The sequence below is a fragment of the Amphiura filiformis genome, chromosome 4 (assembly GCF_039555335.1).
Source record: "Amphiura filiformis chromosome 4, Afil_fr2py, whole genome shotgun sequence".
Classification (NCBI taxonomy): domain Eukaryota; kingdom Metazoa; phylum Echinodermata; class Ophiuroidea; order Amphilepidida; family Amphiuridae; genus Amphiura; species Amphiura filiformis.
In genome coordinates, this window is record NC_092631.1 from 4503354 (window position 1) to 4518051 (window position 14698).

At 37.6% G+C, this 14698-nt stretch overlaps 2 long non-coding RNA genes across 2 annotated transcripts; both read left to right on the top strand.

Moving 5' to 3' along the window:
• Positions 1 to 3394: 3394 nt before the first annotated feature.
• On the top strand, positions 3395 to 7172 carry LOC140149676 (uncharacterized). Its single transcript, XR_011858695.1, has 3 exons — positions 3395 to 3459; positions 3905 to 4204; positions 7112 to 7172. It is a non-coding gene; the product is annotated as an uncharacterized lncRNA (long non-coding RNA).
• A 4315-nt stretch (positions 7173 to 11487) lies between these two features.
• LOC140149677 (uncharacterized) lies at positions 11488 to 12733 on the top strand. Its single transcript, XR_011858696.1, has 3 exons — positions 11488 to 11670; positions 12295 to 12339; positions 12676 to 12733. It is a non-coding gene; the product is annotated as an uncharacterized lncRNA (long non-coding RNA).
• The last annotated feature ends 1965 nt before the right edge of the window (positions 12734 to 14698 follow it).

Sequence of the window (14698 nt, forward strand, 5' to 3'; positions counted from 1 at the left end):
GTTTCTTGGAGGTTCTCGGCTGTCGCGATTACCTATTATAGCTATACCCATACCACAGTTTATACTAATTTGACCTCAGATGACCCCAAAATGACCTTCTAAAACTTTGGCTCTAAATAGTGACTGTACATACCAAGTTTCATGCCCATACGACAATTTATACTAATTTGACCTCAGATGACCCCGCAATGACCTTCTAAAATACGACAATGTATACTAATTTGACCTCAGTCGTTGACCCCGAAACGACCGTCCAAAAATGTGGCTCTAAATGGTGACTGTACCCACCAAGTTTCATGCCCATACGGCAGTTTATACTAATTTGACATCAAATGACCCCTGGTGCCCCCGAAATGACCTTCCAAAAATTTGGCTCTAAGTGGTGACTGTACCACCAAGTTTGTACTAATTTGACCTCAGATGACCCCTGGTGATACGTGTAATCAAACGTTTAAATCCTGTCGCGAGTTGTTCTGCAGTTCGGTGGATCAAGGTTTTACGTGTCCGGAGTTTGTACCTTTTTCTGCATGATGTTCGCTTCAAGACTTTCTGCTAGTTGTGACTAAATCGGTCGCATTTGCATCCAAAATGTTCCAAATGCGTCCAAATGTTCACTTTGACAAGACTAAGTTCAGGGAATAGTACGTAATCATAAATCTTGTTTATCCAAAAACACTTTCTATTTCTACAATCTAGACTCCTGATACACTCATCACTGCTCTATTACAAGTTTTTGCAAAGGCAGGAGGCACAGTGATGCAGATATTCTCTGGCTCTAGCCCAGCGGGGTGCATCGTGTTTGTTGTCAGGTACGACACAAGGGATAATCTACAAAATCTCTGGAAAAAGTGCAAGAGCCAGAAACTTAAGGACATGCTGAAAACCGAGGTGATCAATGAGAACAATTTTTCCAAGCGTCTCTACAAGAAGATCGATGTCAGTATTGAAATCGAAGAGAAAGAATATAAAAGAGGACTCAAATACTTCCCCAAAGGTAAATATTCCTAATTGTGCACTCTCTATCAAACCATAATACATAATAAAAGAAAACGAATTAGGCCTACCTAATTTGCATATTTTAACTATGACATGTAATTAAATAGTTTCTCTACATCTATATGAACTTTCCAAAGCTGTTCGCGAGGAAAGAACGATGATTGCTGCTGCTACATGATTGGGTGCTATACTTTGATGAGCTCGTAATCGGCGGGCCTTATAACATCGCGGATTAATATCTAAATATTTTATTTTGATAAATATCTTGTGATATCTCGCCAGAAGCATCACAAATTATTAATTGAAGTCCTGTACTTTGTCTACTTTCTTTAACACATAACATATAGGCCAGACAGGTCAACTAATAGCACTCTTAACGTGGGTCTACTTTTCGGCGTAGTTGTATTAAAAGCCTAACATTTCCCGCCTATTAAGAGCTGATCAAACTATACATAAGTTTGGGTCAAGTTAATTGCGTTGGCTTAGCCCAGCCTATTATGTTTTTCTGTCCATGCGGGAACAACCCAACATCATCATATCATGCGATATTATGATACCTTTTCAAAATATCTCTGCAGACACAGGGAATCAAGCGGCGACGGCTACCCAGAGCACCGAAATAGCAAAGGATGAAACGACCATGTCAAGCAAACCTCCACCGGTACCCGGGACACTAGTCCAGTTCCTAACGCATGCAACAAAATCAGTTGCTGATGCTGATAAAGAAATCGAAACAATCAAAAAGCAGATTGAGGAAAACTGGGAGCAGTCACGAGAACTCAGTAAAGACCGAGAAAGCCACATGAGTGCCGTCAAAAGGAACTTGGAAAGTTTTGCAGCGAAAATTACATTCGAAAATCCCGCTGATCAAGTACAAGGTAATTTAGGTAAGGCGTGTTTAGTGTTGTCTCTTTATTCTTTTTAGACTTGTTATTAGTCCGAAACCACATGTCGCGGAGAGTTTGGGGCCTCCAATTTTTGCTTGACCCTAGGCGCCCAAACAAGTAAATCCGGCCCTGCGTACATGTACATTTATGAGAAACCGTGATTTCACTGAGGCAAAGTAGAATTGAATAACGACTTTGTCATTACTTCATAGATTCAGAACGGCAGATACAAACTCCAAATGAGTTAGGTTGAAAATAAGGATCAAAATGCCACAATCTTAAAATAAATCTTCGGTATATTATTAGGGCTACATAATACCTAGATTTAAGATCACCAAATGTTTTGGTTGGAATGTTGGTTGAAAATATTAAAAACATCTACAATAATTATTGTTTGGAGGGTTAAAAAATATTATCGAAATGTCCAGCCCTAGTGTCTAAGGAAATAAGGAAAGAAATCAAAATGAAATGTAAATTCTGCCTATGCATTCGCGGCTGAGGGGGTCAGGGTGTAGGTGCGTAAATTTAGAGTTTCCTCTAAAGGTGTTCAGTTTGTCACTAACTTGAAATACTTCGAGATCTTTGTTTTTCTGCAGATCTGGAAATCCAAACGTGTATTCGTGATATAGAGAAAGGAACTAAGAAGACAAAAGAGATGCAACAACTGGTACAAACACTTCAAGAGGAAGTAATGACGTTAAATGCACCCAGATTTGAACTAAAGGTAGGCCTAAAAAAAGCATCGTATTAGTAGACCTATTATCAATTTATGGGACTGCCATAAATGCGATAATTTGCAAATACCGTATTGGCTGAACCCATAAAATTGCTCTAAGGTCACACAATTCAACAATTGTGGTAGTTATAGCCAAATGTGTAAACCATGTCGCGGGTTGTCCTGCAATTCGCTAGATCAAGGTATTACGAACCCGAATTACGAAGTTTCTGCCTTTCCTTCATGATCTTCAGGACTGTTAGTTGCCACCAAAATTTGCATCCAAAATTATTCCAAATGCGACCATGAGTTCAGCTAAACACGTTATTACAATTCTGGTCATCATTTCATATTTGCCTGGGTAGGATTGGTCCTCTGTTCACTTAACTGGAGGGGTACGAAAAGTAGCACTGCAACGCTTGTATTGATTTTTCAAAGTAAAATGCTAATACCTATTTCAATGCATTCAAAGGTCCAGGAAAATTAACGAGGTGACTAGGGAGCTGGAATAGATATTTTTTTTGAATAATCTGAAAACACTTTCCATTTCTACAATTTAGTCTCCCGATACGCTGATCACTGCTCTGTTGGAAGTTTTTGCGCAAGCAGGAGGCACACTGATGCAGGTATTATCTGGCTCCACCCCAGGAGGATACATCGTGTTTGTAGTCCATTTTCATTCAAGAGAGGATTTACAAAATTTCTGGAAAATGTACAACAAAAGCAAGACAATTCATGACATGCTGAAAACTACACTGATCACCGAGAAGAATTTTGGCAAGCGTCTCTGCAAGAAGTTATATATCACTGTGGATATTGACGAGAAAAAATATAAAAGAGTGCTCAAAAACTTCCCCAAAGGTAAACGTTTTTCTTATTTTGTACTTTCTGTCATATCATCTGCATGTCAAAGAATATCAATGACCTAATTTTCACATTTTAACCACCATGTGATTAATTGGTCACTTGTCTTCTGTCCATGCAGGACTGCCCAACCTCCATTAGATATCATGTGAGAATTAAAGCTTTAATATACGATCTTTTTAAATTTTTAGATTTTTATTTTTTCTTCCAAAATGATAAAATAGTTAATATGCAATCATTATAAAAGTTCCCAATACATTTGGACGCGAAAAACGCTGGTAATTTGCAAAGAAACAAATAATAAACTTCACCTCTATCACTCGAAATATCTCGTACTTTTTGGAATAGGATGCCGAGTGCGGCCTCGGAGTTTTGAAAAAAAACCAGGTATATTCTGAAAAAAGATCGTACATTAAGGCATACCTTCAAAATATCTCTGCAGACATAGGAAAGCAAGCGGCTACTACACAAGGCGCCGAAGCAACAACCGAGGCTGAAACAAGCAAACCTCCAGAGCTTCCACCGGTCTCCCAATCACTTGTCCAGTTCCTAACACAGGCAGGAGAATCAGTTGCTGATGCTGACAAAGAAATAGAAAAAATCAAAATGGAGATTCAGAAAAATTACGAGCAGTTACGAATACTCAGTATAGATAGTGCAAACCGCGCGTGTGCCGTCAGAAGGAACCTGGAAAGTATGGCGGCGAAAATTACATTCGAAAATACCGCTGATCAAAGACAAGGTAATTTAGGAAAAACGTGTTTAGTGTTGTCTTTTAATCAGGGGCTATTTTAACGTGCCTCCTGGCACGTTTGTGTAGTGAGATTAAAATTCCGTGCAGTGAGAATTAAAAATCCGTGCTTAAAATATTTCGATGCAATTCGACAAACTCAATAGGGATGCTTTAAATATAGCACCTACCGTATGGTCACTTTCAGGTAAAGTTGTAAAATTTTAACACTTAACACTTCATCACCCCTTTCCTTGTGTTCCTTGTAAACTCCAATTTTCAAAGGACCTTATGCATATTATACGCATAGCTGGCGTACCGCTACTTAGTATCATCAACTCCCCCACGCTTTGCTCACAATCTAAATAAGGTCTGGCAGCTTTCCATATGCTAACGTGCGTGCTATATGGGGTGGGGTGCGGCAACGCTTGGAGATCGCAACAAAAGACACAGGCCTAGATACCCGGGGGGTGATCCACCATTTTTTTAAAATATAGGAGATGGTCCATGCAATCATCCTCCCCCATGTTGACGCCCGTATGTGAGTTTCTGACAAAATTAACCTTATATTTGGCCATTTTATCCTACCTGAAATCTACGCCCATGCAAAAAAAGGAGAGTGAGATTAACCCAAGTTTTAGCTCATTTTAGCATTAAAATGCCCTTTTTTCGTGCTTCGCGCAGGTCAGCGGACCGGCTTCGTAATTTTTATCCCTTTGAAAATTTATCTCGAACTTCTTCAAAAATCAGAGATTATAGTTCCATCCTTTCTAAATTATATAAATCATCAATATGAGTGCTGGGGAAGCTCTACGGTCCGATGCCTTGAAAAGGCCTAAATGTAAAAACTAGTGAGCGTGGGGCTCTACACCCTGGATCCCCGCCAGGGGCTTTGATACACGACTCCACCAGGGGATCTAAGGACCCACTCCAACCCGTTTGAGCTCTCAACATTGATAACCTGCCAATAAAAAATAGTCCTATAATCCCTACAAGCATGACAAGTGAGCAAAGTGTTGGACTGCAGAAATTTCCCCCCTAAAATCATTTTGTTGGGCCTTCGGCCAAGTTGCTTTTTTAAACTTCAATGTTAGGGAGAATTTTTTTGTGAAAGTGGAAGAGTATTTTGTACTCATTTCGTGGGTGTTCTTTCTGTTTTCAAAAAGTAACAAAATAAGAGCAAACAAGAGTATTTTGCAGGTTTGTTTGTAGATACGGCTTAACGTTATTTTATAACTCAAGAGTGTCAGGTGTCCAATCTGGTAACTAATACGGTCAAAAATGAGTCGCTTAAATGAGTGATGTTGTACAAATGTCCAAAACTCCCCTATAACCAGGTTTTATTTTTGGAGGCTGATTTTGAAAAATGGGACCTTTTTGGACCTTTTCTTAAATTTTGGACTTTTTTGACCAAGAAAGTATAAAGAACCTGATTTTTTCGCTCGCTACGCTCGCAAATGGGCGAATTTGCATATTGTTTGACAGAAAAAGCATAAAAAACATGTTTTTTTTGGCTCGCTACGCTCGCAAATTGGACCTTTTTGGCCTTTGGTGATTTTTTTTGGGGGTGCTATCCCTGCCTACACCCCTGCCTCCAACACTCTCTCCCCGCAAGCTTGTTGCCGCTGTTGATCACCAAGACTTTACATCGCCAACGTGCAGTGACTTTTTTCATCTAAAATAGCCCCTGCTTTTAATTCTTCTTAGTCTTAATATTATTCCGAAACTCTATGTCCTTTGATCTACTCGTAATTCACGCCAATATTGTCAGTTAAGACAAACAGGACAAAGATGAGAATATGTTTTTTTAACAGTTTCAGAAAAAGTATTATAATTGCAATTTACCGTCACACATGATATTCGGTCACTTTGGCCAAATAGCAATGTAAAACTATACACTGCAATATAAATATTTGACCGTAATTTTCACGGCAGTATCTGGCAATTAAAGTCATAATGTACGATCTTATAATATGAATTTGGTTAATTTTTTTCAAACCTGATTTTTTTGCATATTTGTAATGTTAACACATGTCACGACTTGCACCTAAATGGAATCAGCCAAATTTGTTGTGTTTGTAGGTAAACAGAACAAAGTTTGACATAAAGTCATAATTCAAGAAATTATGACTTTATGTCCGCCCATAGAACTGTGTGTTAAACGGCCAAAATAACAGCAGTGTTTCTTTCACGTTACCTCGTTATTTCAGCTCAAAATGGACAGAAACCATTCCCGATCATTATTACTAGTATTATTTCAGCATTTTGAGTATATAATGACAAATTTAAAATTTGAAGGAAATCGTACATTAAGCCTTTAAGTTGGCAGCATTCTACCGTAAAAACGACAATTTTACAAGTATTTCACCGTAAAATTAGAATATATACGATATATTGCCTTAAAAGTACGGGTGAATGCCCATTATCCTGTATAAAATATGGTAGAAGCACATAAATTTTACGGGAAAATAACTGGGTTCCCAACATTCTACCGTTAAAATTACAATATACACTATACATTATACGAAATCGAATTTACACACTCAGGACAATACGGCTAAGATGCAACACTTTACACCTCCCCCCAACACAGAAAATACAGTCTAGTGGTACTAACATGCCTATATTCCGTAAAATAGTAATTAAATTTTACGATAAATAACAGTCAAGTTTATGGGAAAGTACCAAAATATCGTAACGGTGATATTTGTCAGTGTGTGTTCAGAAGTACAATAACATGGTCTTTCCGAAATTCTCGTTTTCTCTCGTAAAGTTAAAGTAATATCGTAAATTTGTGTGAAACCGTGATTCACGGTCTGACACAAAATAGAATAGAAAAACGCCAGCTTTGTTAAAAGATTTTTATCCAAGCCGCATTTATGGTAACAAGAATAAGTCCGTTGTCGTTAATTTATATAGATACACCAACTGTCTCCAAGAAAGCTTCAAAACGGAAGGCACAAACTTCAAATGAGTCAGGTATGTTCAAAATAAGCATCAAAATCTTATATGCTTGGTATATTACTAGACTTCTCCGTAGTCCACTTGCCCATTTTGTATACTCTGGCTATTACATTTAAACATAAAACTCTAATTTGTATTACTTTGTGTGCAATTGATAGATTTTCACATCTGATCTTTTCAGTCACCGTACTCCCTCTGTTTGCCAGCTTCCCAAGGATTTTTACTCGGGCTTTCGCGATCAATAATCTGGTAAATTCCATAATCAGAATAATTGTTCAGTATTGAAGTGGACCATTACAATTTATGCAAGATGTGTTGCATTCAATAACATGTCACTAATTATATAAACTCTTTATGACCATTTTACTGTTAGTTTTAATAAACATCAGTATAATTTTGAGTCCAACAGGATGCGTTCATCATGATTAATAATAACATAGTTTTATTTATCAAAATTTGACTATGGCATAGTCTAGTATATTACCTGATAGGGCAAGACATATTACTAATTCGGAGGGGGTGGGAAGGATGAGCAGTGAGTTAATTTGTTCTAAGTTATATTTGGTTGGATAAGTTGTCCCTGGTGAGTAAGTTACCCTGAGTGGATGAGTTCTAGTTGTCCACTTACACGGTATAATTTTATTCGGATATAAAATATTAAATAAAATAGCAAAACATACATCTGTAGCTGAAGAACAAATTCAAGTAGAATCTAGTAGAAATCAGTAGAAAGTTGAAGTCAGCATGGTCAGTAAAAAAACAAGACAACAATATTAGAAGAAAGTTAAGCCACAAGCAAGTTCATTGCCAGTTTTTACTTGTCCTTAAACCACAGCATATATTTTTTGCTGTTTAATTTAATATCTTGTTGTTTGTCCATGAAAAAGAGCAGTTTATCTGCATCTGTTCGAACATCGGTCGGTTTTTTTTGTCTTTTTGATTTAAACCAAACTGTGGGTTCCTGAATTGGTAATTTTTGGCCACCTAATTATAGTAGTTTCATCAGTTTTGTTTAGGTCGCAGTGAATAATTTGATTGGCCCATTGGTGCTTCCTTATTCTGGTAGAACTATTATTCAGAATGATTGCTTTCTTATACAAAACGTGGATAAATGTGCGTCCAGCCGCAGGTGGTATGATGAGTTCTCGAGATGTTAATTGAATGGGAAAATTGATTCCGATGACAAAAAGTATACATAATTTGTGAAGTTTATGTTGTCACCTAATGATTGGCACGTCTTACGGCATGACACATGTATTGTCCTCAATACCAATGACACTGCTGATGAACTGATTAATTCGTTATGTTTTTGCTAATTAAGATACAGGGCCAGAGAAGCAAAAGGTGAAGAACCCCGGCAAAGGTAGGTTTAATAGTCAAAAATGATGATCGAATAATTTTTAAAGCTATCTTCACACTCCACACATCTTCGGTTGATTCTTTGGCCTCTTCCAACCAGTCTTGATAGGCAATGATAGGCGGTATTGTCTTCCAGATCAGAACTAGACTCATTTTCACCCAATGACTCGACATCTTTAGACTCGGAGTCCTCTTCCTCTGAATTCTGGCGGTTCACAATACGATGCGCTGCCAGCGGTTGCCCTTGTCAGTCCAATTTTTTACCTTTAGGGTCGACATCGCCGTTCCAGCCACCATTGGATTTTCACGCGAGTGTGATAATAATGTTGGAAACGACCCTACGAAGGATTCCGTGTGACCAATCGTTGGAAAATGGATCTACTATAATTGTAAATAACTGTTTTACTGTGCGTTCGCGTATAACATCATTATATTGACATTTAAACACACAATAACATTACGTTGCTGTGTTGGATGTCGACATTCTCCCATTATGTACTGCGTATTTTGACCTCTCCCCAGCAAACGCTGGAGGCGCATCGTATTCTGAATCGACCGAATTGTTATCTTTATCCGGAGATTCACTTTCAGAATCTTCTACTTCTGAATCTTCAATCCTATGCTCTAAACAAAGGTTCATAATTGTTTCCCATAGAATATTCTGGATCATCGTCAACAAGATATCCGGTTCATCGTCAACCTTTTCATTCATTGTACCATCCTTTTCGGTGTGTAGTGTGTACACTTTCTTTTATGTCTGCTTTAAGTTATACATCCGACCACAGTGTTTGTCACACAGGTGCCAAGGGTTAGTTGTGACTGTGGTAATAATCCGGGGGGGGGGGCACTTCAATATGAAATAGATATAGGTGTAGGGCTGGCACTTTCGCAGTAAGGGCATTCGTTGAGAGCGAAATGTCAAAAATATGGGGTCAATGGGTGAGAGCATGATTTTTGGCATTCGGTGAGAGCAAAATATAAAAAATATGGGGTCAATGGGTGAGAACATGACCTTTTGTTAAAATGGGACCTTTGGGTGAGAGCCGAAACAGCGCTACAGAAATCTCGAACATCGAATTTCTAGTTCTAAATGGCTTCAAATTTCTTTGGTTTGTTTTTTCAAAATAAGTAACAAAATCAGTGATAAATGAAATTTTCTGTTCAAATTGCAAAATAAGGGCCTTTGGGTGACAGATCAAATGGAAAAATAAGGGGTCTTTGGGTGACAGAGCATGTGTTCGTAAAAAAATATGGGTCTTTGGGTGACAGCGACGCTGAAAAGGGGGGGTCTTAACAGTCCTACATAGGCGTCACCTCCAAAGTGGGAGTGCCCCCCGGGTAATAATATCCATGTTGACTCTTTGAAGGTAAATCATCGAATGACAAGAACTTAGTGAAACCAGTTTTCACAGTGTTATCAATATGCTTTCGCTTAATTGCTCGTTCCTTGCTCATTTTAGAAATGAGCAGTGAAATGAGCATATTAATGAGCAAGGAATAATAATAATAAGAAGGAAAATATCCTTTTTTGGATCCCGTGTCTCCTCGAACTGAACTGTGACAAAGTTCTTAACGAACAGACCTTTGCCCCAGCATTATTACGCCCCTGGGTAGTATTGTCGTGGATAGGGGCTTCCATTAGTATACATTGTGACGTCATCTAAAACCCAAAAGGTTATACCAGTTAGTCAACCAATCCAAGATAATGATTCGACATCGTTTCCAAATCTCCTACTATCATTGACAACGCAGATTAATCACAATTTAAAATATAAATATGGTCTACATTTTATTTATTTTTATTACGTATCTGCCTTAAAATATTTATATAATTTATTATATATATAAAATTTCTTAAACGTTCATCAATTGACTGGGTACGTTCGACTCGCCTCTTTACAAATGCGCACAACACATTTTAATAGTTTCAGACACTGCCAAATCGGGTGCAGATGTTGTTTCTGACAAGCCTACAGAAAGCAAGCAAGTGGCTGCTCCCTCACCTCCGCATATGGATTACAATTCTACTTCAAGTAGACTTGAAGATGTCAACAAGGATGGCTCAATTCAAAATAAAGGTGAGTAACAAACCGTTCGTATGGTTATTGATACTGAGGATATACCGTAAAACCTCGTCTACAAGCATATAGTGTTTTTAATGAAAGCTAAATTTATACGATACATACGTAAATATGCCAAGACTGTTATGTTAGATTGGTCTAACAATAATACTTGTTTATATACGCTTATATCTGTAATTTATTTGCTCAAATTCCATAATTTAGCTTTCATCAGAAGCACTCTATATGCTTGTAGACGAGGTTTTACGATAATTGCTCAGTGGCGCAAAACAGTTATTAGTCTTGAGAAGCGAAAAGACCCAATCATAAGTACATTTGCTGCGTTGTCGCTGCAAATAAAATCTAAGATTTATCTGTTCCGGTATACAAGCTCTCTAACTTTGTTTCGCATTTATTAAATTTAGACTCTGGAAGTACCCACCCATTGCCAAATCCTATATCAACTGGGGAGGCCAGCAAGCTTATGGAAGAATATTTTTCTACTGCTTTCAAAGATAATCGGCTCCACAGCTTTTATACTTGTTCAAAGACATGTTCAGACATATCAGACGCAGAAAAGGAACGAATTCGCCATTTGAAGCCAGTAAGGTCAGAAGAAGATTCCGCTAAGAAGAGGCGTAGTGCAGACATGTTCAAACACTCATGGATAACAGCTAAAAAAACGTCATTTTACGAGAAAACTGGTAATTTTATTTGATTTAACTATTTATACCATAACTTTGGGAAATAGAAAAAAATGGAGTTTGAAAAAACAAGTTCATAAACATTTTAATACTCACATGATGTTTTTTTATGATTATGTTTTCAGGAATATGGTGGCTGGTCTACGTTGAAGGTGAGGGTATGTTTTGCCTTCTGTGCCGTATTCACCGTGACGCCAAGAACAAGCAGAGTACTTTCAACCAAAATCCTTGTCTGAGCTTCAAACATAGCGCAGTCACTGGTCACGGCGAGTCATCTGGGCATGTCCACGCTATTAAATGTGAATTAGACAGACGAATTTCTCCCTGGCACAAGAATTCCAGGAAGAGCACCACTTTGCTGACAACATCACAGATAATAAACCTGGCGCTGGTGAGTATCTTTGCAATGTGACAGTGATATCATAGGATCAACCATTTCAATGATATATTGCTATCATGGTAGTTAATCCTATAACATCATCATTACGACGGCTAATAGTGTCTATTTTGAAGTACATTGACAATGTAGATCACATGTTTGTTTGTTTGTTTGTTTGTTTGTTTAAACGGTCGCCCCGTGTTTAGACACGCTTGGGTCCTGATGGGACCAGGCTCAAACACAATGCTCAAGCCAGGCTAAAAAGTCTATATAAGCATGCTGGCCTGTATTGGCTCTGGCTGATCGTATCGGTGGTACAAGGGTCCTGGATATTAGTTCATCCGTAATGTCTCCCAAAACGAAGCGCGATATAGCGGCCTACTATAAGATTTTATTAATTATGATGATATTAATACTTAACAATTTACAATATTAGTAGAGAAAGGTGTACCAAATGTGAAAAACATAGACAAGGAAGCGAATATTCTACCTGGAATGTGTCGCTTTTTTGTACTTTTAAAGAGCTTCGTTCGCATGCAACGTTACTATGAAAATAGTTATTAGATTTTTTTGTGATGATTTAATGAATCCAACATCTTTCATTATATTGAAATTTTGAATAAACATTTCCCACAGGTTACGAGTCAACAATGAAAATGGAAGTCAATCAGGAAACAGAAGGTAGGTAAATGAAGCGAACAACACCAACTTAACTGTTACTTACAATCTTGAGTTTTCAGGCGAATATGGATTTGGATGCCATCCGCAGAGATGATGTTGCGATATTTCAAGTGCAATCCGAATACAGAGAAATTCCGCGGGGAGGTACAGCTGCCTTATAATATATTTTTCAAGCGCAACTGTTAAATTATGCCCTTGTGTATCATTTGTCGTGGATAGGGGCTTCTATTAGTGAACATAGTGAAAGTCATCTAGCACTCAACATGATTTATTGCCTTTGTATTTATCAGACGACGCAAATTGACAATCTATACCATCATGTTATTTCTTTTACAGAGAAAGGAGTACTAAAAGTGGAAAACAAAGAGATGGAAGCGAACATTCTATCAGGTAAATGTACCTTATTAAGCTACGTTCGTTACGTTACAATGAAATACTTTTAGATTTTTCTGTGATGATTTAATGAATCCAACATTAAACATTTTCCACAGATAATGAGCCAACGATGAAAGTGGAAGTCAAGCAGGAAACAGAAGGTAGGTAAATGAAGCGAACAACACCAACTTAACTGTTTCTTACAATCTTGAGTTTTCAGGCGAATATGGATTTGGATGCCATCTGCAGAGATGATGTTGCGATATTTCAAGTGCAATCCGAATACAGAGAAATTCCGCGGGGAGGTACAGCTGCCTTATGATATATTATTCAAGTGCAATCCGAATACAGAGAAATTCCGCGGGGAGGTACAGCTGCCTTATGATATATTATTCAAGTGCAATCCGAATATAGAGAAATTCTACGGGAGGTAAAACTGCCTTATGATATATTATTCAAGTGCAATCCGAATACAGAGAAATTCCGCGGGGAGGTACAGCTGCCTTATAATAATTATATTATTCAAGTGCAATCCTAATACAGAGAAATTCTACGGGGAGGTAAAACTGCCTTATGATATATTATTCAAGTGCAATCCGAATACAGAGAAATTCCACGGGGGAGGTAAAACTGCCTTATGATATATTATTCAAGTGCAATCCGAATAAATACCGAGTAATTACATGCAAGGAGGAACTGACACTGACTTATATTGAGGTATTTAAAGTTCAATCCGAATACAGATAAATTCTGAGGGAAGAGCTTCCTATATACTGAGGTATTTAAAGCAAATAGATGAGGTAATACCTTATTAAATACAGGAATGCAGAGGGGAGGTAGAACTACCTTATGATATTTGTTGCTTTTGAATTTTAATTTTAGGCACAGGTTATTTCACAATTCGAGAGTCGTTATCCTATTACTTTGTGAGCTTTTATTGGTTTCATTATAGCTTTATACGTGAAATTTACTGATTATTTGTACGTAAAATTTACCCTAGGCAAAGGAACCCAAGTTCGCATCAGACGAATCTTTACCGTATTGCCTAATTACCTCTTCATTTTTTTCTTTTCAGGAGTACTCCAACAGCAAATTACTGCCACGCTTCTGAAAGCCACGCGTGTAAAGGAGGTTTGCTTTCTTCAATGATCACTCTCGTCTAAATAATAAAATTCCACAAACCAAATATACCTATGTTTGTTTAAACGGTGGTGCACATATATTTGGGACCAAAATTGAAAAATTATCTGATTTCGATTTCTCAGATTGCTCCATCGGATTGCTCCACTTGCAAAAGCATTTAAAAAGGAATAGTTTGCAATACCACATGGTTTGTTACCTTGTTAACATGGCACAAAAAGCTACAAAAATCAGTCAATTGAACCCTGTTGACCTTGACCTATTTTGTGATGTTACCTATATAAGAAAACATCCAAAACAATGCAACCATTCTCATTTTGATTTATTTTTGCCAAAGTAACAATTTGAGACCCATTCAGTGATTCCAGCTCAAGTATAAAAAAGTAAAGTATAAGTCATTCAAATTGTCATTTGGTATTTTTGAAATAAAAAAATGGCAAAAAATAAAGAAAACAGCAGTATTGACGAAGTTGAAGCCCCATTCAAATTCATGTAGCTGACAGTATGTAAATTACAGATTACATGTAAATGCCTTATTTTGTCATAAATACACGGCTTTCGGCTGAACCACTCGCAGGCTATGTTAGCACATCTATGACAATGACAAAGGTACCAAAATCTGAATTTTGATGTTTTTACGATCGGCCGGATGAGCAAATCACTGAACGGGCCTTTAAGATCGGAGTAGTTTTGAATTGTAGACGCCTGTGGACGCCACAATTTGTCATTTGACCTATAACGCTGGAACTATATGTCGGAGACAGGTCAAACTATACTTTTACTGAACCATTATGATGAGAGGAATACATTGGTATGGATTCTAACCAGAGTTTACCAACTTTGA